Source organism: Hoplias malabaricus, chromosome 9 (genome assembly GCF_029633855.1).
Source record: "Hoplias malabaricus isolate fHopMal1 chromosome 9, fHopMal1.hap1, whole genome shotgun sequence".
NCBI classification, from domain to species: domain Eukaryota; kingdom Metazoa; phylum Chordata; class Actinopteri; order Characiformes; family Erythrinidae; genus Hoplias; species Hoplias malabaricus.
The window spans coordinates 13,994,546-14,022,294 of NC_089808.1; the positions used below are offsets into that span (position 1 = coordinate 13,994,546).

Sequence of the window (27,749 nt, forward strand, 5' to 3'; positions counted from 1 at the left end):
GCATGTTTACCAAGCAAAGTTAGGGTTAGGAATTTTATGCCCATTCTTGTTTAATGCAACATTTAGCTGCTCACCATCTGATGTCACCATTATCTGTTGACGCAGTACATTCTAGATAGGAGATAAAAGTAGACTGCAGACAGGGCAGTCAGACACACTCACTCTGTGTTTATGAAGCTGCGCTGTTTTAACTCATGCAGAATGTGGTTTGCCATTCATTAACTGAAATAATTCTAGACCAGGGGTCGGCAACCCGCGGCTCTTTGATCCCTATGATGCGGCTCAGCTTTTGAAAATAATTACAGATTATTTAATTAAAATGTATTTTATTTTAGTTTGTTCATTTTCAAAAAGTAATTCTATGAAGATTTTGGCGATCTTGTAACATCTAAAATATTTTAATATTTAAAATATTTTGTCGCTCTTAATACACGTCACAACTTCCAATGTGCGACACCCGCCAGTGTGCGGTTTCTTGAACTTTTTGACAGCTGACTGCACAGCGCCAGTAAAATAATGATGGCACGCAGAGAGAGGACAGCATTTTTGTTTGCTGCCAGTGGGTAATTTAAGTTCGGCGTTTTTTCCCCCCATTACTACAAGGACTCAAATAGACATTGAATATTTTACTTAACCGTCAACACAACATCTTTTTTTCGGAGTTAAAAATGTTTTGTTGCATGCAGAAATGTTATTTCATTTTTCTGCAGTCGTTCATTGATTTCATAAATGTAACACAGTATAGTTTGTTTATACATAGCACAAAGGCAAAACCTGTTATATGCAGTGTTATTTCATGTAAAATTTCAAAAGGATTTTGTGGCGCCCAGTGTTTTCTTTACTGTGTGAAATGGGTCCAAATGGCTCTTTGAGTGGTAAAGTTTGCTGACCCCTGTTCTAGACAATCCGTTCGATTTTATTCATAGAAAACTATTTTTAACAAGTAGTCAAAAAACACCTTTAAAGAACTCAGAGTCTTAGCCCCAGAAGAGAAAGCCCGGTTGACAGTGGTTGACCATCTGAGCAAGAGAAAGGAACTTTGAGAGGAACCAAGACTCAAAGTGGAATCCATCCTCCTGGCCGACCCCAGAGAAAACAAACAACTAACAATGTGTAGACAATGCCTAGGAGCTATGTTATTAATAGAGAATAGACTGAAGAAGGTAAATGGTGAACAGATGTAGTTCAGACTAGTGATCTTTGGCATTTTTTTATAAAATCGGCATCGGCCAATATATTAGCGCAAGAGGCCAATATTTACACAATGCACACAGGCAATGCTGTGGGTAGCTCCGTCATTCTGGCTGTTAGAGCGCCCCTTGCATGCATTTTGCCATCTTACAGGCAGACATCATTGAGCACAAGTACAAGCCTCCAACCTGTAGCTGCATTCCGTCTCATCAGAGAAAACATTATGAATTATTTTCTCTTCTTCAGCTCCCAATATTTGTTACTGGCTGCTCTTTGTAACATACACTCATTAATCTGCATCATAAACGACTGAGTTGATAGTTGTAACATAGAAACCCAGCATTATTTATCCTTTTATTTCGCTCATTGATCAGCGGCACCTATAAAAAAGCCCTCGTTATATCCGTCTGTATATCTCAAGTACTACAGGTCCAAAGTCGACAGTTAATGTACCAAATTAAAGCTTAAAGTCACTGATTTTCATTGATTTAATCATTTTATATATAATCCCACTCGTTAAAATAAGTATTGTTGCTGTTATTGGAAATTGTTATGAAAAAATATTAGTGACAGTACAGATTTTCAGATCGGCCACTACTGCTGTCTAAATATCAGCATCAGCATCGCCATCAAAAAACCCATATCGGTCGATCATTATTTCAGACCCAGTTCCATTGGTCAGGCTTATTATCAGCTCCACTGACCATACATGAGCACTTTGTAGTTCATCAATTACAGATTGTAGTACACGTTTCTTTGCATACTTTCATGTCCCCATCTCACTCTGCTCTGCAATGTGCAGGACCCCCCTCAGGGCTCCAACAGAACAGGTATAATTTAGGTGGTGTCAGTCGATTTAAAAATGTAATTATATTATTCACAGTGATGTTCTCTGATTAAACATAATTTGTCTGAACTTAAAATATGAGTATTACCTAAGGTGTTTAACAAGTAAATGTAATCAGTAGTGACACTGATGAGTACATTTTAGGGGGAAAATTTTTAGTTTGTGTTTAAAAAAGTGTAACATGTTAGCTTAATAATAAATGGCATGACTTAATGTGTTAACATTGATAGCACTTTCTCTCTCTCTTTCTCTCTCTCTCTCTCTCTCTCTCTCTCTCTCTCCAGCACACAAACAGCAGCTGTGAGGACTTTGGCAAGGTTTTTCATAGAGATTCTATTTGAAATACCATAAAAATACTCTGAACAGTTATAATAAAGTAAAAAGTATGGTCTCCTCCATTCTTTTAGATTTGTCATGCATCATTTACATCATCTTCCTTCCAAAAAATGAAAACTACACCAGCATTTTAACGTGAAAGCAGATATTCATGATTAATCACAAAATATTATGATAAACCTGACTAAATTTTTTAATCTTGTGCTTGTATACCCTGAATGATCACTGGATATGGAACACCTACCTTGTATCTATGCTCATTTTGCATTTTATCAGTTTCATTGACCATACAAGGACAATTTGTTGTTCTAAAATTACAGACTTTAGTCCACCATGTTTACAAGTAAATCTTGATTAAAAAACTAAAACATGTAAGCCATGTAAGTCATGGGTCATATTCACACTGAATCATCACTGGATTAGGAACACCTGGCAGGTGGTTGATTACTGATAATGTGCCCCCAGTTGGTGGTTACATCACAATCAGCTCAACCTACTCATGGCACAGCAGACATTTTGCAGCTATGTGTATATGGAGCAAATTAGGAAGCATCGACTCTGGATAAGGGTAAGCAACAACAGCTGTAGACTCATGTGCCACTGTTGACTACTACATTGCAACCAGTGCCAAAGAAAAGTGTCAGTGGACCTTGGACACAGAGTCATGGAGATGGACAGGTCTGCATCTAGAGGAAATTGCGTGAAGACGCATCTCCTGGTTGCAACAGTGGAGTGCTACAGGTCAATGGTAGTGTTGTGATGGACAGAGGAGTATTCTCTTGGTATGGCACTGGACTGTTAGTCGTTCTACCACAATCCTTGAATGGCGAACACTACAGTGACACTACAGGCCAGCTCTGTGTCATTTTGCCCAGATCACTCAGGAATGGTTGTAGAAACATGACAATGTATTCTCCTGTAGTGTGATATGATGAATGTGTATTCATTTCTAATAAGAAATTTGACTTCTGAGATTTGATTTTAATACCCTTAAAAAAAGTAAACTTTAGCTGGTTTCAGAGACATCTCCAAGCCACACAATCCCAGATGGGAATTTCAGATAACACAGAACATGCTCGTAAACCACACTCCAGGGACCGTTTTTATGACCCAAGGCCACACAGGGTCAAGAGAAGAATCTTCTGGGAGACACTTCTGAGGATCAGTTTATGCTCTGTATAAAACTGCTTAATGAAGAACTTCTCAAACTATAGAATTAAACCTTAATTCCCATTGGTTTAAAACAATTTGAAGTTACATATGTGCACAACTGTTTAAAATTAATTCCATTTGGACAATCAAAATGGGTGGGATTAATTTACATGTGTTTAAAGTCATTTTTTTTTATATGAACTTATGTAGAACCAAGGCAGCCACATAATGATATGACTTTGTGTTAACATATAATCTTTTATATTGCAAAGTGTGATTCAGAATCCTGAGACATTCATTCAAAAAGGGATGGTCTTCAAGCCTTTGTCTTGTCAAGGGTCATAAATTTTATGTGATGTCACTACCAAGGTACAGTGGCGCCAAATGAGAATGGCTTCAGGCTTTGGCCTCCTCTTTTCACACACTTTCGCTTCACTTCACACTTTTTCTCTTTTAGCCTTTTTTCAAGGCTAAAGAGGGAAATGACTTGGGTTTTGAAATGACTCTGCAGGTTCCTCTGCAGGTGTCAAACTCTCATGGCTTTCTTAAATAGTCTTGGGCCCCTCAAGCATGGTCCAGACAGAACAGAAGTTCTATTTAAATTTTATCTCTTGTAGAAAACTATAGTTTAAGAAAAGCTGTAGTTTAACTCCAGCAAAATTCAACGCCACATCCAGAGCATGAAGGAGACCTCAGACTTTCAAAATGATGATCTTACAAAAGCTTCCGGACCAGCGATGAAGACGGCCACACGTACCCTCAGAATGACCTTCTGAGATGAGGAAAAACCTGCCCTGGAGAGACCTGCATGGACAAGTCTCACAAGGTGGCAGATCAGCGATGACGGAGAATCCCCACAGAGAACTTCAGAATGCCACTAGCTCCGACAGAGGGGTTGCCGTGTCTGAAAAGGGGAGAAAAGGAATGCCCGCGGCTGCAGCCTACAAGGCCCGCACCTGCAGTTCTCCAGGAAGCCGCGCTGGAAAGCACTGCGCGTAAGCGACATGCTCCCAGTCCAAACCCTGGGATACGTAAGGTCACATGGTTTTATTTCTTCATTGCTCAGGAGGGGTGCTGAATGCTTGCTGGGATAAACAACAGCCCTTCTAGAATTTAGGGTAATTATCATAGAGAAATTTCCTCATATAATAATCTCCCTGTTCCCTCATGCATCGCTGTAATCCATTTCATTAAATGAATGTATAATCAAAAATCATTATTTGATATTATTATAAATAAACCAGTTGTGTGATAAAACCAATCTTTGGTTATTTGTGTGTGCACTTTTCTTGTACGTAATTATTCCTTCTAGTTCAGATTCAATTTCAGAGCCAAGAACCTACGGCGAGTCAATGAGCAAAATTCATGAATAATAATTAATTCTAGCTAATTCTGCTAGATAATATGTAAAGTCATCTAACATGATGACCAACATGTCCAAGCTAAAACTGGACAGGTAAAGACACTACATATTATTTAATGGCTCCCAAACATGGAGTTTACCAAAATTAATTAAATAATTAATTATTAATCAAATAATAATTAGTTATCATTCTTAATAATTATTATTAATAATTAGTTCTCTGAAGCTGTGAATATATATATATATATATATATATATATATATATATATATATATATCCTTTTGATCAAAGTAAAGTGCCAAATCACCTTTACTGTGGAATTACTATGATGTGTATTTACTGTGATGTGTGTTATGTGGCTCATGCATCTGCATTTTCACTGTATCTCATTCACGTGCCTTGCAGACGCCCCCTGCACACACACTGCAGTTACTTCCAGTAGTTAATGGTGGAAACTATGGTTATGCTGGTATGTAAGTTTTGTAGAGAGTAAGGAACTTTTTTTTAAAAGCTGCTAAAGGCCCGTTTAAGCCTTTTGTTTGATGTGGTTCTAATTTCAGTATTTCATTCTCATTGCATGTATCTCTGCACCCTCTACAATGTGGTTACTGCACACATACAGTAAGACATTGCTCACTGTAATAAAGAAGATGAACAAAACAATATATGTTGCCTTTAATATTATCATATTACCTAGAAAAACACTGCATTATGCAGATGACCACTAACATGAGTGTGCTTGGGACAAAGAGGCATGGTTACATTTCCTGCAACCCTGAGAAAAGTGAAACATTGACATACTTTTTTTATATATAAGGAAAAGTGGTCAGTTAGAAGCCCAAAGACCTTTCTGCTTAAAATCTAAAACTTGATGATCTGGGTTTGTGCAGTAGGAGTGATTTGAATATCTATTTTAATGCCCACTTCTGTGAGTGGTTGAGGTCCTATTCGACTTCCTGTAATTAGAACCAATCAGCTTTGACCAAAGTGTTATAAAGCTGCTCTTGCAGGAGTTTGCCACAATTCTTAACTGTGCCATGGTAAGTGATCTCACAGAATTTCTTGCATTCCAGTGATATTCAAGCTAACACATAGTACACATTTTTGTTTCTGTATTTGCAGGAGATACATTGCTGCACAATGACCAGACTGTTTTTTTTCACAGCAGTATTAGGTATTGTTTAAGGTGTTTCTGATTTTCAATGTGTTTAAAAAACAAAATTCACAAATTTCTGAACAATTTCCAATGCTTAATAGTGTTCAGAAAGCAATAGGAATTTGTATTTTTTTTTTATTAATATATTTTGCTTTTTAGGTGACACTGCAAAGATAGACGTTCCCTGTCTAAATGGAGTAAAGTACTTTCAGAATGAGGAAGATATTCAGCTGAGTTGTTTTTTTTCACCCCTTTATTCAGCCCTTACCGCATGGTTCAAACAAATTCCAGGAGAGAAGCCTCTCCTCATTGCTTCTGCTTTACATTCTACAGCCGTATACTATCACAATGGTTTCAATAAGACTAGCCGCTTTACAGCTATAAGAGACAAAAACAGCTTTAACCTGAGCATCACAAACGCAGGGCCAACTGATTCAGCTATGTACTTCTGTGCAGTTTCTGATTATATACATACTGAATTATCAGACTGCACCGTTGTAGTCCTTAAAGGTAGGTGCTGGTCTAATACAATCTTGTTTTATGGTTTTACCAAACAGCATCAGTTTAACAACCCAAATCCCAGTCTATGGCTCATTCTGTGATCAGTGAATATTTTCTCTCCAGGTTCATCTTCAAGTCTCTACACTGTTCTCCAGACTCCTGTATTAGACTCTGTTGAAGTGGGAGGCAGCACAACTCCGCAGTGTTCAATCCTCACAGAAGCGTCTGCAGGAGAACACAGTGTGTACTGGCTGAGACATGGATCAGCAGAATCTCCTCCAGGAATCATTTACACTCATGGAGACACTAACAGTCAGTGTAGCAGGAGTTCTGAGACTGATTCTCCTACACAGAGCTGTGTCTACAAACTCCCCAAGACCAACCTCAGTCTCTCTGACGCTGGAACTTACTACTGTGCCGTGGCTGTGTGTGGACAGATACTGTTTGGGAATGGAACTAAACTAGACTTTGCAGGTATGTGTGAATATTTTAAATCACTTGCACGTCATTTTCTCGTGAACAATGCTATGGGCTACACACAGCAAATGTAATGTAAAACCATGGACAAATAAAGGGTAAACCAAAGTGTAGAGCTACTGTATTGTCATATCTCTTGTAACTACAGAATTGTAAATCAATATTAAAATTGAGAAACAGTTTTAGTGCAAGACAGAATAGCCTGGCTAACTAAAAAGTTTTTTTTTTTTTTTTTTGTAATTTATGGCCATGTATTTTTGCAGAGAACAGTCTGTGGGTCCCAGTCATTGTTGTTTTAGCAGCATCAAATGTCATCTCTGTGGTTCTAGTTTTATTCCTGTGCAGAAAATTACGCAGCAATTGTCAGAAAGGTAGGTTTTACTTTGAGACTTAAACAATTCTGCAACTTCTTTTGTAATGTATTGTATTATTAATATGTTCACAAGCTGTTCAGATTTGTAATCAATTTGAATATTTACTTTGTTTCCTCATTACTTTTGTTATTTGATAAAGATGCTGCTGAAGGTCACTCAGTCCAAGTAAACCAGGTGATTATTTCATTTTACATGCCTGCCAAAAAGTTTTTGTGCCCGCATTTGTATTCTGCAACTTCCTTTGTACAAAGCAGCTTTTATTGACACTGTGTGATACCAATGGAACAATGAATGTAGAAGTTTTAATTAGATGAATAAAATTCATGGTTATACAATTCAATATTCCCTTTAGAATGACTTCAACCTACAGTGTATAAATATTGTGAAAGGCAATTCCACTTGTTTTGTTTAATTTGCTAATTATGGAGACATGTAACTCTACTGCAGATGTCTTGGCAAGTTTACAGTTGGTGTGTTGCATACAGCTTTTGTAAAAATTCACCGTTCAGAATGGTTCTAGAGGCAGCGCTGCCGTTGAGGCAGAACGAATGGAACTGTTCACTAGCCAACATGTGGGGAGGAACCTGATTCATAATCTCACATTGAGCAAAGTTTTTCATAAACCATGTTATATATATAAAAAAAAAAAAACGGTAAAGCTCAACTTACACACTAGTTTATATTGCAAAAATATTGGAATGTTATAATGCTTATCTGCCTCTGAGGCAGATTCTGAAGAAGTACATTCCTACACATTTCTGTTCCGACTGCAGAGACAGCAATCATAATTAAATGTACCAAATGTGCTTCTATACTCATCTGCCTCAGAGGCAATAGAATATTGTATAACATTCTGTAACTTCCTCTAATGCAGCAGTCATAACTTGAGTGTGCAGTAATGTACCTCTTTATTTTTGCCTCAAAGGCAGCAGAGCATAACATTTTTTTAGCTTCCTTAGGAGGTAATTATATTGTCATCTATTCAAACAGAATAAAATTTCAAAATGAAAACAAAGTTATGTCAACAGTAATATATGAAAATTATACTGCACATTTATTTTTTTCATTTATTAATTTCTGGCAAGCCACAGAGGTCTTGGTGGGGCTTTACAAGTTTCTGGAGGTATTTGATAATCTCCACCCAATGGCTGTTAAATTAATTCCTCCTTGAGGGCATTGCTACCTCCTGAACCTTTTTGAATAGTGATTTTGCACACAAGTTTAAATACAGTGTGTTTCTACAGGGCTTGTGTGAGGAATCTTTAAACTATGCTGGTCTAAGTTTCACCAATAATGCACCATCATCCAGAGGAGCTAGAAGACACCAGAAGCTTAAAGACACTGAAGTTTACTCTGAGGTCAAATGTACTCAATAAAACTGAATTATCTACCAGAATTCTGCTCATGTTATTTTATTATTATTATTTTTTTTTTGCTAATGTTTGCTTTCATAAATCATTATGCCGTATTAGTTCCAAATTATGCTGTAATAATAATGTTGTTTTAAATAATTATGTTGTTTAAAAGTTAAAAAACACATTGTTTAATTATATTGGATAGTTGTTAATATATAAACTTCATATTCTGAAGTGTACTGAAAAGTACAAAAAAATTCCTATGTACTAATTGAACAAATTGATTGATTTCTGCAGCACACTTAAACAGAAGTTAGGACAGAGGCACATCTTTTGGTTATGCTTATCTATGAAGCGACGATAATTTTTTTGTAGTTCTGCAAGATATATATTTTTTTTTTTTGCCCATTTTTGCTTAATACAACATTTAGCTGCTAAATGATCAAGCCATCGAACCCATCAAACTAAAGCATTCATTCATTGTCTGTAAGCACTTATTCAGTTCAGGGTTGCGGTGGGTCCGGAGCCTACCCAGAATCACTGGGCGCAAGGCAGGAACACACACTCGAGGGGGCGGCAGTCCTTCACAGGGTGACACACACACACACACACATTTGGACACTTTTGAGTCACCGATCCACAAAGCTTTTTACATATTTCACAAAGCACAGTTAATGAACACTGGGTCTTCGTACCAGGAGAGCAAGCCCAGTCGACAGTGTTAAGGAGAGCTTCCCTCTGAGCAAGAGAAATGAACTTTGTGAGGAATCAAGACTCAAAAGGGGAACACAACCTCCTCTGGTCCACCCCAGAGAAAAAAACAACTAGCAATGTGTCAATAATGACTTTTCTGAAGTGTTTCGTTTTGGGGGACAAACCCCATTGCATTTTAACTTTAACTCTATTACAATTCAAAATCAGACATCTGCTGTTCCTTGTGGTTTATGTAAAACTATAAATGTATGATCAAATCCCTGCTCTGCACAGCTCTTCGCGCAAAACACAGCAACTACATTGCTAGGAGACAAACACAGTCACAGTGCTAACACAAGTCAAAATATTTCTGCACCTAAAACCAAGTAATACCAAAATAGACATTTTTTTTTTGTTTTGTTTTTTAATCAACTGATGTGTGCACTTCTTATAACCATGGTGAATTAACAAAATGGTTTGTACCATTTAATAATTGGCTGTATTTGAATCAGTAACTACTATTCATTCATGGTTTACAGATCTTGTCTATGTTAAGATATGTCTTAAATCACTCAAACTGAGGGTGAGACGCAGTTGCAGGTTTATTAAGCACAACACTTGAAGTAAGTTCCAAACCAGAAGAAATATTCCAAAAGTCAAACATTAGTTCAGCGAGATAAACAAGTAAACAGCAAACCAAAAAGAAAAAAATGTAAAGAAAATTTAAGAAGCAGAATGGCTCAGAATTGCAGAAACAACTCAAACAAAATTTTGCAACTATGTAGACCAAACAGAGCTTAATAACACAGTAATATTTTACTTTAAAATTACAGCTTCAAAATCATTGTGGTGCTTCTTTAACACCCTGCCTAACCACCTAGGGTAGGTGAATTGGCTTCTCTAATAACTGTCCTGGTGTGTGAATGAATGAGTGTGTATGTGAATGAATGTCTGTATTTGTGAGTGAATGTGTGTGAGCCCAGATATGGATTGGTGCTCTATCCTGGGTTAAACCCTAGTGTCCGATGCAGTCCTCCAGGTGGACGGTCGTTCCTGGTCGAGAGTACGTTGTGCGCATTTGGCTGCCGCTTCTCACCAGTGTGTGTGTGTGTTTTGACTGTTCTGAGCAGTGTGGATTGTAAAGCGTCCTTGGGTGTCTAGAAAGGCGCTATATAAGTGTAGAGATACATACATACATACATACATACACCTACTGTATGAATTAACATGGAGTAGTACACGCGATAACTGTATATATATACAGGGGTTGGACAATGAAACTGAAACATCTGTCATTTTAGACCACAATCATTTATTAGTATGGTGTAGGGCCTCCTTTTGCGGCCAATACAGCATCAATTCGTCTTGGGAATGACATATACAAGTCCTGCACAGTGGTCAGAGGTATTTTAAGCCATTCTTCTTGCAGGAGAGTGACCAGGTCACTACGTGATGCTGGTGGAGGAAAACGTTTCCTGACTCGCTCCTCCAAAACACCCCAAAGTCGCTCAATAATATGTAGATATGGTGACTGTGCAGGCCATGGGAGATGTTCAACTTCACTTTCATGTCATCAAACCAATCTTTCACCAGTCTTGCTGTGTGTATTAGTGCATTGTCATCCTGATATATGACACCGCCTTCAGGACACAATGTTTGAACAATTGGATGCACATGGTCTTACTGGTGCAATGTGCAATTAATGAAGATTGGCCACCAGGCTGCTCCAATTTAGCCATGAAACCTCCCACACTAAAATGACAGGTGTTTCAGTTTCATTGTCTAACCCCTGTATATATATAAAACATTAACAGCCACCTCACTTACTTAATGCACGCAAATCAAACTTTTTTCAGTACTCACAATCTCTCTAAGCAAAGTTCTGGATCTCTGGTGCAAGCAAGAGGAACCAGTCTGAGAACAGTAAAGGGGAAAAGTGAGGCCCATGGAATGGTGAAATGTCCACGCAGTCAAATACAGCTCCCTGGGCTCTGCAGAAACTCTCAATGTTCTTTAAAGTGTCACTCTGCTCCTCGCTGCTACCAATGCAGCTTTTAGCCCCTCCCAATACTCAGGCTCTTAAAAAGTAAAGGTATCTCAAAAGAAATCAGTGAATATTAAGGTGTTTGAGCACATTAATTATTGAAATAATTAAAATGAACTTTCTAGAATTTCCTGTAAGTAAAAATAAAGAGAGAACAGAGAACAAACAAAAACAAAAACATATTTTTTCTTCTGAGTTGACTCAAAGCCGACCCTATGCCATAGTCTGTTCAAGTATCCTGTGCCATTGTGAATGGGTGCATGTAATTGTTGATATAACATCATTCATTTTATTTACTTTGACCATTTCTGCTGTGTTCATCAGTGTCAGAGTAATTAATGGCATTGTATTAAAAGACTGGGGAATCAAGAGTGACACTAAAGTCTTTTCACCTATAGTGTGTTATGCATAGTCTTGTTACAAAAATACATTAGAGCCATAATACGTCATGGTACTTTTATTTTCGATACTTAAGTACATTTGAAGGTAAATACTTTTGTATTTTTACTCAAGTGGAGATCTACAAAGAGGGATTTTACTGTTACTGGACTAATATTTTGAGTATCTGTACTAACTCAAGTAAATGGTATGTGTAATTTGTCCACCACTGGAAGCAGGAAAAGAGTGAACACTTCTAGTTCAGGCCCAGTTTCATTGGTCTGTCATTTTATCAGCTCCTCTGACAATACATGAGTACTTTGTAGTTCAGTTACATACTGCAGTGCTATAACATGAGATATTGATGATTTGAGTGACTTATGGAAAGCAGCTTATTGGCAATATCAGCTGTAAAAATAATATACAATTAAATCTTGATTGTAAAATAATTTTAAATGTTTTAAATGAAAAGTAAAACATGTAAGTCATGGGTCATATTCACACTGAGGTGTGGTTGATTACTAATAAAGTGCACCCAGTTGGTGGTTGCATCACAATCAGCTTCTGCATAAGGTATAGAACTGTTCACTGCACAGAATACATTTACCAGCTTTGTGTAAACAGAGCAAATCAGGCAGATTCGACTTTGGATATGAGCTTGGAGCTGTGCTGTCAGTGTTCACCAAGAGTTGATGAATCAGCAACAAACATCTGGCCACAGCAGTTGGCCACATATGGTTGACCTGAGAGGCGAGCATTTTGTCTGTCATGACTGGTAATGCAGCAATAACATGCCACAGTGGGTACAACAGTACTAGTGCAACAGTGGGTAAGCAGAACCAATTTCGGCCATGACTATGCAAGGCACCCTGTATCGACTAAGGTACAACAGCTGTAGACCTACACATATGCCACTGTTGACCACTGTTAACAACCAGTGCCAAAGAAAGGTGTTAGTGGACTTTGGACACACTGAGTCATGGCAATGGACTGGTCTGCATCTAGAGGCAACTGCGTGAAGGTGCACCTCAAGGTTGCAACCGTGAAGTGCTACAGGCCAGTGGTGGTTGTTTGATTGTCTGGGGAGTTTTCTTTTGGTATGCCCCCTCCCCATAACACACCCACACACACTGCAGTTACTTTCGGTATTTAATGGTGGAAACTATGGTTATGCTAATATGTACATTTTATAGAGAGTGAGGAGTTTTTTTAAAGCTGCTAAAAGGCCTGTTTAAGCCTTTTGTTTGATGTGGTTCTGATTTTCAGCATTTCATTCTCACTGCATGCATCCCCTTGCCCTCTACACTGTGGTTACTGCACACATACAGTAAGACATTGCTCACTGTAATAAAGAAGAAAACAAAACAATACATGTTGCCTTTAATATTATCATATTACCTAGAAAAACATACATAACACAGGTGTTCACTAACCAGAGGTCACAATCACTGAAAAAAAAAAAAATTGTGTACAAATCTGGGATTATTCCTCAGTGTACGTGGGAAAAAGACAGGCTTGATTACATTTCCTGCAGCCCAGGAAAAAGTGAAACATTGACATAAACTTACTTTGTAAAACTGCTATCCATAAACCCAAATATTATTTCTATATCAGCCTGAGACTCCAGAAACAAACAGGACTTGGAGGAGTCAAACAGAGTCACATGAGTACACTGAACTGAATGTAACACTGAATATAGAAAAGATTTAGCATTTTGCCACAGGTCTCAGACTTTGGGAGAACAGTGTTGTGATGGTGATGTGTTAACATCCTGCGATCATGAAGCTAAAACTAAGTTAGATGCCCAGCAAACCTTTCTGCTTAGAATCTAAAACTTGATGTTCTGGGATTTTGCATCAGGAGTGATTTGCATATTCAATTCTATTCTCATGCCCACTTCTGTGAGTGGTTGTGGCTTTATTCTACTTCCTATAATTAAAACCAATCAGCTTTCAGCACAGTGTTATAAAGCTGCTCTTGCAGAAGATTGCCACAATTCTTAGCTGCGCCATGGTAAGTGATCTCACAGAATTACTTGCATTACAGTGATATTTAAGCTAACACGTATTACACATAGTTGTTGTTTCTGTTTTTCAGGAGATACATTGCTCCACAATGACCAGACTTTTTACAATGGTTTTCTTCTCAGCAGCATTAGGTATTGTTTAAGGTGTTTCTATATTTTTTAGTTTGTGTACCTCACGTAAAAAGCACATGAATTTCTGTACAATGCCCATTTCGTATTAATGTCCAGAAAACAATAGAGCTTTATATGAATTTATTTTGTTTTTCAGGTGACAGCTCAATGACAGACATTCCCTATCTAAATGGAGTAAAGTACTTTCAGAACGGGGACGATATTCATCTGAGTTGCTTATTTTCACCCCTATATGCACAGCCCAGCACTGCATGGTTCAAACAGACTCCAGGAGAAAGGCCTCTCCTCATTGCTTCTGCTTCACATTCGAAAGCAGTAAACTATTATAACAACTTCAACAAGCTGGCCGCTTTAAAGCGATAAGAGAAAAAAGCAACTTTAATCTGAGCATCACAAACACAGGGCCAACAGATTCAGCTACGTACTTCTGTGTAGTTTCACATTACACATATACTGAATTATCAGACTGCACTGTTGTAGTCCTTAAAGGTAGGTGCAACAGTCTCGGTTTATAAAATAGCAATTGTTTTAAAACCCATACCTTAACCTCTGTCTCATGCAGTGATAAGTGAATATTTTCTCTTCAGGTTCATCTTCAAGTCTCTACACTGTTCTCCAGACTCCTGTGTTAGACTCTGTTGAAGTGGGAGGCAGCACAACTCTGCAGTGTTCAGTCCTCACAGATGTGTATGCAGGAGAACACAGTGTGTACTGGCTGAGATATGGATCAGGAGAATCTCCTCCAGGAATCATTTACACTCATGGAGACACTAACAGTCAGTGTAGCAGGAGTTCTGAGACTGATTCTCCTACACAGAGCTGTGTCTACAAACTCCCCAAGACCAACCTCAGTCTCTCTGACGCTGGAACTTACTACTGTGCTGTGGCTGTGTGTGGACAGATACTGTTTGGGAACGGGACTAAACTGGACTTTGCAGGTAAGAGTGAATATTTAAAATAATTTTCACAGGTACATTCCTCTTGAGCAATGTCAGCATGCTGTGGGCTACATACAGTAAATTTAATGAGGTAAACCAAAGCTAATAGCCAGTGTATTTTCATAGCTCTTGTAAACAGAACAGTAAATAAGTATTACATTTAAGAATCAATTTTAGTGTAAGACAGAAGAGACTGGCATACTAAAAAGTTGAGGAAATAATTTGTGACCATATTTTTTTATTGTTTGAATGATTAAAATTATTTAAGTTTCTTTAATTTGTAAAACTTTCAATTTATTTCTTGCCTTGATTTAATTATTTTATTCTGACAAATGTTATGTAGTATTTTATGTAGCATAGCAATTCATTCAGTCATTCATTTAGTCATGCATTGTCTGTAACCGCTTATCCAGTTCAGGGTCGCGGTGGTTCCCGGAATCACTGGGGACAAGGTGGGAACACACGCTGGAGCCAGTCCTTCTCAGGGCGACACACACTCACACATTCACTTACAATTTTCACACCTATAGACACTTTTTTGAGTCACCAATCCACCAACCAACGTATGTTTTTGGACCATGGGAGGAAATCGGAGCTCCCAAAGAAAATTCACACATACACGGGGAGAACACACCAAACAGACAGTCACCCGGAGCGGGTCTTGAACCCACAACAAAAGTTCCTGGAGCTGTGTGACTGCTGTGCCATAGCAATTCATTTTCTCTTAAATTATTTTTGGTTTTTATACCTGTATGTAGAATTAAAAAATAATGTCCACTCAATGCAAAAATGTATAATAGTTGTGGTTTGTCTGAAGCTTAGCTGAAATCCTTGTGTGATGGAAAGAAACGCATTATGCAGGGCACCCGTCCATTACAGGGCATCACACACTCATCCAGTCAATGACACACACATGCATGGACACTTTTGTGTTTTGTTTTTGAATTGTGGGAGGAAATTGGAGGCCCTGGAGGAAACCCATGAAGAAATAGGGAAAAACAATATAATAAGTGAGATGAGGTGGGGATTTAACCCAGAACGCCGGGACCTCCTTTAACTGGGGAAAATAACATGTAAATAAAAAATAAGATATATTAGCAACAAATAAACTGTGCTCAGGAACTTAAAATTAATTTTTAAACAAAAAATAATAACTGACCAATAAGAAAATTAGAAAGAATTATGTTCACGTTTTAAACAATATGAACCAAGACATTTTTTTTTTTTTGGTAAATGGTTTAGAATAAGCAACTCTGGCCACAAATGAAGAAAATGTGCGCACTGCAAATTGCTCTCTCAAAACTGATATTATATATTATAACTGATTTATTATATATATAATATTATTTGTCACAGTCACACAGCTCCAGGTACCTGGAGGTTGTGGGTTCGATTCCCGCTCCGGGTGACTGTCTGTGAGGAGTGTGGTGTGTTCTCCCTGTGTCTGCGTGGGTTTCCTCCGGGTGCTCCGGTTTCCTCCCACAGTCCAAAAACACACGTTGGTAGGTGGATTGGCGACTCAAATGTGTCCGTAGGTGTGAGTGAATGTGTGTGTTACCCTTTGAAGGCCTGGTGCCCCCTCCAGGGTGTATTCCCGCCTTGTGCCCAATGATTCCAAGTAGGCTCTGGACCCACCGCGACCCTGAACTGGATAAGGGTTACAGATAATAAATGAATGAATGAATGAATGAATGAATGAATAGTATTTTTTCCCCTATCTTTTCAAAAGTACATAAAGTTTTAGGGTACTCTTTTTTAAAATCACTTTCCTATTCATATTTAACATTTGTTTTTTCTTTATTTTTCTCTGTCTTTATTATATTCATGAAACATACATTAATGAATCAGTCTTGCTTTTTGCAGGAAACAGTCTTTGGGTCCCAGTCGTTGTTTTAGCGGCATCAAATGTCATCTCTGTGATTCTAGTTTTATTTCTGTGCAGAAGATTACACAACAGTTGTCAGAAAGGTAGGCTTTACTTTGAGACTTAAAGGCTAAGCACCACTTAATGGACCTCCATGAATATTTCACATTATTTTAGTTACTGACATATATAAGTATGAATTAAAATGAAAATTGCATGCTTAATTAACTTTAAAACTGACAATTTTATTAAACTGACGAAAAAACCCGAGCTCGCTACGGAAATTTTTGAACGCAACCGTGACGTCACTGTTGGACAATAGCTGAACAATGCCGTGGTAAAACACCTTTATGACTGACTGTTATGACAGTATCTAGCTAGCTAAATAACCAACATTATTCATGACAATAGCCTAGCAATAAGCTAAACTCAAATTTTTAGGTACCGTTATTCTTGTAAATGTGATCAAAGTCGAACTCATCCGACACTATAAACCTCTGTAATGCAACTGCGTAGCCTAGTGTAATGAGTCACCAAGTTTAGCAAGTCAAGCTAACGTTAACTAACACCAACTAAACCAGGCGAAGTAAGTGTCCTTACCCTGTTTACCTCCATGTATACAGAGCCTCTTGAACACCTTTCGTTGGTTTCCTTACATGCCCATATTGTTGGAAAAGCGCCAGTGAAATGAGCACTACAGATAACGGAGTGAGCGGATGGTTCTTTCCAAAGTGCCCATTTAAAGTTGACAAAGTCAATTTTCTGGATATTTTGGGAACTTTGGGCCATTTGTGCACAGATGTTCCACTGTACATTGATTTATTGCAGCCAAAAACAACACACCTTTTCGTCATTTTGCATTAAATTAAGTGCAACTTCTAGAGTTGTTGTCCACCATCTACGTCACAGGCAAGACGCCTATTAGAGTTTCTGAACACCGTTGGGGGTGGGACCAACGGTCTTTTAAACCTAATTCCTTGAATTAGTAAGAAATAACATGTTTTCTGGCTATCAATAAACACAAGTTAGGAACTCAAATTCCACCGTATTTATTTGTTTGACACTTTCATAGAGCTGGTGCTTAGCCTTTAAACGATTGTTCAACTGCTGTTGTTATTTAATGCTTTTTTTATATGTTAACAAGCTGCTCAAACTTGAAATCAATTTGAATATTTACATTGTTTCCTCATCATTTCTGTTTGATAAAGATGCTGCTGAAGGCCACTCAGTCCAAGTAAACCAGGTGATTATTTCATTTTATATCTTTGTGTTCAGCTAAAGATACATTAATCATGTAAATGTCAACCTTCAGTTTGTCTACAGTATATCTCAAGCTAAATACATTGTTATTACCCACCAAAAAGTTATCCTATTTCTCCACATTTCTGTTCTGCAGCTTCATTTGTATGAAGCAGCTTTTATTGATACTGTGTGATACCAATGGAGCAATGAATATAGAATTCAGTATTCCCTTTAGAATGACTTCAACCTACAGTGTATAAATATTGTGAAAGGCAATTTCACTTGTTTTGTTTATTGCTAATTATGGAGACCTGTAACTCTACTGCAGATGTTTGTCTTGGCTAGTTAACAGTTGGTGTGTTGCATACAGCTTTGGTGCAAAATTCACTGCTCAGAATGATTCTAGAGGCAGCGTTGCCATTGAGGCAGAATGAATTGGACTGGTTACTAGCCAACAGGTGGAGAGGAACCTGATTTCTTATCATACATTGGGCAAAAACATATACAGTACTATGTTATAAACCAGTTAATCTCTACTTACACCCTAGTCTTTTCCTGCTCTGACTACCAGAAATGTATTTGAAAGAAATGTGTGCAATGAAGTTTCATTTTCCTTTTAATGTAGGCTTTGTTCTGTTTTGTAATTTTTGAAAGTGCTGCATAAAATGTCAGAATGTCATAATGCTCATCTGCCTCTGAAGCAGATTCTGAAGTACATTCCTACACATTTCTGTTAAACTGCTGCTTGAGGCAGAACAAATTGAACTGTTTACTAGCCAACAAGTGGGGAGGAACCTGATTCATAATCTCACATTGAGCAAAGTTTTTCATACACCATGTTATATATATATATATAAAAAACGGTAAAGCTCAACTTACACACTAGTTTTTGCCTGCTCTGACTGCCAGAAATGTCTTTGAAAGAAATGTGTGCAATGTAAGTTTCTTTATTATTATTATTATTATTTTATTAGTATTTTTTTTTTTTTACTGTAGGCTTTACTCTGTTTCAAAACTGTTTGAAAATGCTGCAAAAATATTGGAATGTTGTAATGCTTATCTGCCTCTGAGGCAGATTCTGAAGAAGTACATTCCTACACATTTCTGTTCAGGCTGCAGAGACAGCAATCATAATTAAATGTACCAAATGTGCTTCTATACTCATCTGCCTCAGAGGCAATAGAATATTGTATAACATTCTGTAGTTCCTCTGATTCAGCAGTCATAACTTCAGTGTGCAAGAATGTACTTCTTTAGATTCTGCCTGAAAGGCAGCAGAGCATAACATTTTTTAGCTTCCTTAGGAGGTACTCATATTATCCTCCATTCAAACAGAGCAAAACTTCAAAAATTCTGAAAAAAATATGTCAGCAGTAAAATATGAACATTATACTGCACTGCACAAACCACAGAGGTATTGGTCTTTGCTTAACTAGTTTCTGGAAGTATTTGATAATATCCCAATCACATATATTCCTGTTGGCTGTTAAATTAATTCCTCCTTGAGGGCAGTGCCACCTCCTGAACCTTTGTGAGTAGTGATTTTGCCACAAGTTTAAATACAGTGTGTTTCTACAGGGCTTGTGTGAGGAATCTTTAAACTATGCTGGTCTGAGTTTCACCAATAATGCACCACCATCCAGAGGAGCTAGAAGACACCAGAAGCTTAAAGACACTGAAGTTTACTCTAAGGTCAAATTTACTCAATAAAGTTTTTTTTTTTCTACAAGAATTTTGTTCCTGTTTTTTTGCTAATGTTTGCTCTCATAAGTCATTATGATGTAACATTTCTAACTTATGCTGTAATAATAATCATGCTGTATTTTTAAGTTAAAATTAATTGATTGTATTTTGTAAAATAAAACAAATTTAACTTAAACAGAAGTTAGGACAGAGGCATGTTTACCACTGTGATATTCTTTCTTTCTGATTATGCTCATCTGTGAAGCGACGATAATTATTTAGCAGTTCTGTAAGTGAAATTATTTTTGCCAATTCTTGCTTAATACAGCATTTAACTGCTAAATGGTTAAGCCATCAAACCAAATAATTCATTCATTGTCTGTAACCCTTATCCAGTTCAGGGTCACGATGGGTCCGGAGCCAACCTGGAATCACTGGGTGCAAGGCAGGAACAAACACTGGAGGGGGCACCAGTCCTTCACAGGGCGACACCAATGGCGGTTCTAGTGGGGGGCAGGGAGGCCAGTGTCCACTAAATTGGGGGTGAATTTCACTTCTGCAAACACAAGGCAACAAAGCGGCACACTAATGTAAAACCTAATTTTCCAGTCAAACCCTTTTAGGCAGCAGACCAAGTATCTCTTGTGCGGCATGATTTGGACTGTGTGTGCACAGACCTTAACATATGCAGCTTATAGCAGCAGAGAGTTGTTTTACCAACTGCCCCGTAAAAATATAGAATTGTCCCATATCTAGACACTTAAAGATGCATTCTGATTTGAACCAATACGGGACATGTTTGAGGTCACATTGTTATGGAGAGAGTTCGAGACAAAAATAAATGTTTCTCCTTCTCTGAGCTGGAGCGAGGGGTGGATACTCTACTGCTCCTGAACAGAGAATGCGCATTTCATTGATTGTTCCTTTTTATTTAGCCAATCAGCAGCCAAAGTTATCTGTCTATCATTCAGTGTGGCAGTCAATGGAGTCACAGTTCCTCCTACAGGGGGTTGTTCTGTGGCAGCACTGAGAGCAGCAGGTCAGAGCCTCTCTTGACAGCAATAACCTCAACTAGACCCTTCCTTTAGCTGTGGATCAGACCTGCACATTGTTTAGAAGGAAAATGTTAGCCCATTCGTCCTGGCAGGACTGCTTTAGCTCTGTTATATTCTTTGGATGCCTCATGTGTACATCTCACTACAATGAATCCATAGCATCTCTATAGGGTAGAGGGGGAGAGGAGAGATGGACTTCTCTGCATAGTCTGTCTGCCCATCCACCACCACCACCACCACCACCTCCTCTATATTTGTACATGTGTACCTAATTGGACAATAGACAAGTCAACCATCTCACCTACCTCATGTGTACCTTAATCTGACAGATAGTTTTATACTTAATACAGGAACATTGCACTGAATTGCCTTGCCTTGCACTATTTATTTTACTATATTTATTTCTAATTCTGATACTGCACTGATATTGCACTGTACTGATATTGCACATGCCATACCCTTTGCACTATCCACACTTTTTCAACTTTTAAACTATATACTGCACTCAAGAGATCATCCTCAGCTGCTCACTGTATCATAGATTCTTGCCAGGCTATGTTTGATCATTCTTAAGCACACTATGTTAACTTCTTGGTATTGGATTTCTTGTAATTTGATACATGACTCAGACTACATAGTATATTGAAGTACTATGTCGATTTTGATATTTGTTTTTTTTTTTTGTTGTTGTTTTTTTTTTTTTTATTAGTCCATTGCGGTTAGTGATTGTTTTATGTGATGTCTGTAAGCTACTGAGACCTTGAATTTCCCCTGGGATCAATAAAGTATCTATCTATCTATCTATCTAGAGATCTGGTCTCTGACTTGGCTACTACAAAAGGCAGATTTTGTTATTCATAGACCATTCTACTGTGGACATGCTCCGGTGTTTTGGGTCATAATCCTGTTGCACCAACCAACTTCTACAGAGTTTCAGCTGACGTACAGACACTCACATTATCCTGTAGAATTTTTTGATACGCTTGGGAATTCCTCTTCCCCACAGTGATTGTAAGTTGGCCAGGACCTGATGCAGCACAGCAGGTCCAAATCATGATGTTCTCTCCAACTTACTATACAGTTGGCATAATGTTTTCAAGGTGAGGTGCAGTGCCTTTTTTGTTTACACCAGATGTAGCTTTTCATGTTCTTTCCAGATAGTTTAGCCTTAGTTTCATCTGTCCCCAAAATCATTGTGGAGTGTCTGTGTGGTTTTTCACATTTCTTGCTACTGTATTTCATTTCACCAGCTAAATTGTCACGCTAGGGACGTGAGGAGTAGATTTACGGGAGGCGGACACACTCGCTACAACACAGATGATTTAATAAAGAGAAAACACAACAAACGAACTTGACAAGAAACACGGAATAGCATGACTAATAAACATAGGGAAGAGCAGGAAACAGGGCAAGCAAGAGATCAAAGACGAAACGAGAAAACAAGCTAGAGAAACAAACACTACAAAACACAAACGAACTAGAGGGTCATGAAAGGAGTAAGAGAGCGAACGAGGAACGAGAAACCAGAAACGAGAAACAGGAAACAAACGACAACGAAAACAAACAAACAAAATGACCGATACCAGGAAGTAGAGGGCTTAAATAACAGAACAAACTAGACACACCTGACACGGATAACGAGGGACAATGACAAAGAGGCGGAACAAAAGGTGGAGCTAGAGTGAAACGAGGGCGGAGCTAGGAATAACAACAAAGAGAGAGCCACATAGAAAGGGAAAACAAACAAGAAAGTGCCAGGATGTGACAGACGCCCCCCCCAAGACGCGCAACTCCTGGAGCGCGAAAAACTAGACTCTTCAGGAGCTGGCGCAGGAAGGGGGCCAGAAGAACAAGACAAAAAACGAAACTAGAAGACCTATGATAGGACAGGAAATGGAGGTAAGAGACTGGACTTAAACGGACATCGGACAGAACTAGAAAGAATAGATGGGGAACGAGAGAAGACAGGAGTAGAAACGGGAATGAAAGATAGACTGGATATTTGATTGAACACTAAACGGAGACTGAGGCTGGAAAGGAGCAGATACACGTGACAGGACTGGGAACTGGACATGGGTCTGGACAGAGGGTTTAAACTGTGACTGAACATGAGACCGGACAGGACTAACAGGGGACTGGACTATTCTGGAAATAGAGGGACAGACACTGGACTGGAACATAGGCTGGACTTGAGGCAAGGGAACTGGGACCAGGAATTTCACAGGGACAGACATTAAGACGGTGACAGGGACCGGAACTGAAAGAAAGGCAGACAAAGGCACAGGGACAAGAACAGAGACAGGAACCAGAACAGGGACAGATACAGGAACAAATACAACATGTGGGTGCCCAGGGCTGGCAAATGTCAGAGGAAATGTCTGAGGTACCAGCCTGGGCACAGTTCTGGGGATCGGTCCCGAAGTCCTTGGGGCCATCCTACGGGTATGACCGGGAGCGGCCGTAGCCACAGTCTCGGGGGCAGAAACGGCCGTAGCCACAGTCTCTGGTTCAAAAGTGGCCGAAGCCAAAGTCACGGAGATAGGAGCGGCTGAGGGAGCCGCACTCACGGAGAGTGGAGACCCTGCGACAACGTCCACGGAGACAGGGGAACCTGCAGTGACGTCCACGGAGACAGGGGAACCTGCGACGACGTCCACGGAGACAGGGGAACCTGCGACGACGTCCACGGAGGCAGGCGGAACTGCGACGACGTCCACGGAGGCAGGCGGAACTGCGACGACGTCCACGGAGGCAGACGGAACTGCGACGTCGTCCACGGAGGCAGAGGGATCTGCGACGACGTCCACGGAGGCAGAAGGATCTGCGACGTCGTCCATGGAGACAGAGGGATCTGCGACGTCGTCCACGGAGGCAGAAGGATCTGCGACGACGTTCACGGAGGCAGAAGGATGTGCGACGTCATCCACGGAGGCAGAAGGATCTGCGACGACGTTCACGGAGGCAGAAGGATGTGCGACGTCATCCACGGAGGCAGAAGGATCTGCGACGTCGTCCACGGAGACAGAAGAAGCTGCGACGTCGTCCACGGAGGCAGAAGAGGCGAGCGTCGCTCTTACAAAGACAGGAGAGGCGGACGCCGCCTTCAAGGAGAGCTCCAGGCGTGCCATGAGGCCTGTAAGCTTCTCCTGGAGGTCAGGAGTGAGCGCAGAGCGGTGCTTGGGAACTGGGGGCCTAGCGACGACATCCATGGAAACAGAGGAATCTGCGACATCGTCCATGGATACAGGCGCGGCCGGAGGCGCCGCGCTGAGGAAGACAGGCGCGGCCGTAGGTGCCGCGCTCAGGGAGACAGAAGCGTCCGTTGGCGCCGCGCTTACGAAGACAGGCGCGGCCGTAGGCACCGCTCTCATAGGAACAGAAGCGACCGGGGGCGCCGCTCTCACAGGATCAGAAGCGGCAGGAGACGCCGCTCTCTTAAGAGCTTCCAGATCTGCCATGAGGCTTGCCAGCTTCTCCTGGACGGCAGAAGGGACTGCAGCACCGTTTTTGGAAACAGGAGAGGCGGGCGCTGCACTCACGAAGACAGGAGCGGCTGGAGGAGCCGCGCTTACGGAAACTGGAGCAGCCGTTGGCGCCGTGCTCTCGGAGACAGGAGCTGAGACGTCCAACGAGGCAGGTGCTCGTGCTGCTTGCCGAGCACGAGTTGTGGATTTATCGGGTCTAGGGGCACCGATGGGCGCACTCTTGAGGGATTTCCCCAGAGTTGCGCCCCTGTTAGCCTTACCTCCGTTGTCCTGAGGTAGGAGGCTAACAGCCCCTACCCATAACCCCCCCCCCAAGAATTTCCCTGGACCTGAGGGGATAATCCTCCAGCGAAGGGGAGACTCCAGCCCGCTTTCTCCTCCGGATCCGTCGATTCCCGCTGGAGCAATTACTCGATTCCTGAATCGAGTCCTTATGACGAAGATAATTATCCGCGCCGGGCATGTTCTGGAGCCGTTGACTCCACTCCGCGGCCGCTCTTAAAGCCTCCTCCATCGGATCCTTGGGGCCTGTGCGGAATGGAGTTCTGCGAATCACACATCTCCTAAATGGGTAGTCCTTATTGACTAGCTGTGTCCTTATTGAGATCGGTCATTCTGTCACGCTAGGGACGTGAGGAGTAGATTTATGGGAGGCGGACACACTCGCTACAACACAGATGATTTAATAAAGAGAAAACACAACAAACGAACTTGACAAGAAACACGAAATAGCATGACTAATAAACATAGGGAAGAGCAGGAAACAGGGCAAGCAAGAGATCAAAGACAAAACGAGAAACGAGAAAACAAGCTAGAGAAACAAACACTACAAAACACAAACGAACTAGAGGGTCATGAAAGGAGTAAGAGAGCGAACGAGGAACGAGAAACCAGAAACGAGAAACAGGAAACAAACGACAACGAAAACAAACAAACAAAATGACCGATACCAGGAAGTGAGGGAAGAGGGCTTAAATAACAGAACAAACTAGACACACCTGACACGGATAACGAGGGACAATGACAAAGAGGCGGAACAAAAGGTGGAGCTAGAGTGAAACGAGGGCGGAGCTAGGAATAACAACAAAGAGAGAGCCACATAGAAAGGGAAAACAAACAAGAAAGTGCCAGGATGTGACATAAATATCTAAACAGAGAAACAAAGAAGAATTCAAGTTATGTAAAATGTTTTGCCAAAACTGCTCCTATAATTGTGCTTTGTTAGTTATAATTAGGATAATGTTTTTGAGAATGTGTTGCATATTAAATACTTTATATTAAAAAGCAACATGTTTACATTTTAAATCATAGCAAAGACATTGAAAGGTGATAATTTAATGTGTTTGTATGAAACATGAGAAATATAGATTGTCAGATTATGCAAAATTGTAAATTGTGAAATCGTAACTGAAAACTGTAAAAATAAAGTGTTGAATAATATTGAATGCATACTTTTGCTTCTTAATGCCTGCAAAGTTCCATAAGCTAGAAAGCAATCTGCCCCTCTAACATAACCACAGGCCCTAAACTGGCCCCCCAGTTGAAATGGTTTAGAACCGCCACTGGGCGACACACACGAGTCGCCAATCCACCTACCAGCATGTGTTTTTTCTTTTTTGGACTGTGGGAGGAAACCCACACAGACACAGGGAGAACAAACCAAACTACTCAGGGACAGTCACCTGGAGCGGGACTTGAACCCACAACCTTCAGGTCCCTGGAGCTGTGCGAATGTCACGCTAGCTGCTGTGCCACCATGCCACCCTGGTTTAAACCAACATGATTCCAACTACTGTGGTACTAACAAAGTACAATGGTTTTGAGAAACAGCTGGGCTTCAGATGTTGGTTAGTTTAATGATGCATTGTACCACATTAGTTCAATGCTAGTCTTCGTTGTTTTATGGGAAACACATCCCTGGCTAGAGGAAACCATAATATAATATTTTACTTTGTTACTGTATATAATATTACTTTATTATTGCATTTGTGAGTAGTTTGTATGATATTCAAATTATAATCTCTTTATTTTTTGAGTAAAGTTTCAGGGAGATGCCTCATCCCACACAATGAAGCTCAGATACAAGATATTTCAGCATAAAAATAATGCATCCTACCCCATGAACTCAACTGCAGCAATGCTGTGTTTACATAAAGTCATTTCTAGACTCTGTAAAATGAGCGAATTATGGGAGAAATATATATATATATATATATATATATATATATATATATATATATATATATATATATAGCCCTGTGAAGGACTGGCGCCCCCTCCAGGGTGTATCCCTGCCTTGCGCCTAATGATTCCAGGTAGGCTCTGGATTCACCGCGACCCTGAATTGGATAAGCGGTTACAGATAATATATATATATATGGCGGCACGGTGGCGCAGCAGGTAGTGTCGCAGTCACACAGCTCCAGGGGCCTGGAGGTTGTGGGTTCGATTCCCGCTCCGGGTGACTGTCTGTGAGGAGTGTGGTGTGTTCTCCGCGTGGGTTTCCGCCGGGTGCTCCGGTTTCCTCCCACAGTCCAAAAACACACGTTGCAGGTGGATTGGCGACTCAAAAAGTGTCCGTAGGTTGAGTGAATGTGTGTGTGTCTGTGTTGCCCTGTGAAGGACTGGCGTCCCCTCCAGGGTGTATTCCCGCCTTGCGCCCGATGATTCCAGCGACCCTAAATTGGATAAGCGGTTGCAGATAATGGATGGATGGATATATATATATATATATATATATATACACATACAGGTGATGGTCATAAAATTAGAATATGAAAAAAAGTTGATTTATATCAGTAATTAAAGGGAAACTTTAAATAATTAAATTAATTAAAATAAAGGGAAACACAGACTGATATATTTCAAGTGTTAATTTCTTTTAATTTGATGATTATGACTGACAACTAATGAAAACCCCAAATTCAGTATCTCAGAAAATTACAATATTTTGAAAATGTTCAATATTGAAGACACCTGGTGCCACATTCTAATCAGCTACTTAACTCAAAACACCTGCAAAGGCCTTTAAATGGTCTCTCACTCTAGTTCTGTAGGCTACACAATCATGGAGAAAACTGCTGACCTGAGAATTGTCCTAAAGACCACCATTGGCACCTTACACAACCAGGGTAAGACACAAAAGGCCATTGCTAAAGAGGCTGGCTGTTCACAGAGCTCTGTGTCCAAGCACATTAATAGAGAGGCGAAGGGAAGGAAAAGATGTGATAGAAATAAAGTGTACAAGCAAGAGGGACAACCACACCCTGGAGAGGATTGTGAAACAAAACCCATTCAAAAATGTGGGGGAGATTCACAAAAACTGGACGCAGTCAGTGCTTCAAGAACCACCACGCACAGATGTATGCAAGACACAGGTTTCAGCTCTCGCATTTCTTGTATCAAGCCACTCTTGAACAAGAGACTGGACTGCTGCTGAGTGGTCCAAAGTTATGT

The 27,749-nt window shown here is 40.0% G+C and overlaps 1 long non-coding RNA gene across 1 annotated transcript; it reads left to right on the top strand.

The window, feature by feature from the left end:
- Window positions 1-6,889: 6,889 nt before the first annotated feature.
- LOC136707782 (uncharacterized) lies at window positions 6,890-8,779 on the top strand. Its single transcript, XR_010804244.1, has 4 exons — window positions 6,890-7,021; window positions 7,288-7,395; window positions 7,538-7,572; window positions 8,643-8,779. It is a non-coding gene; the product is annotated as an uncharacterized lncRNA (long non-coding RNA).
- The last annotated feature ends 18,970 nt before the right edge of the window (window positions 8,780-27,749 follow it).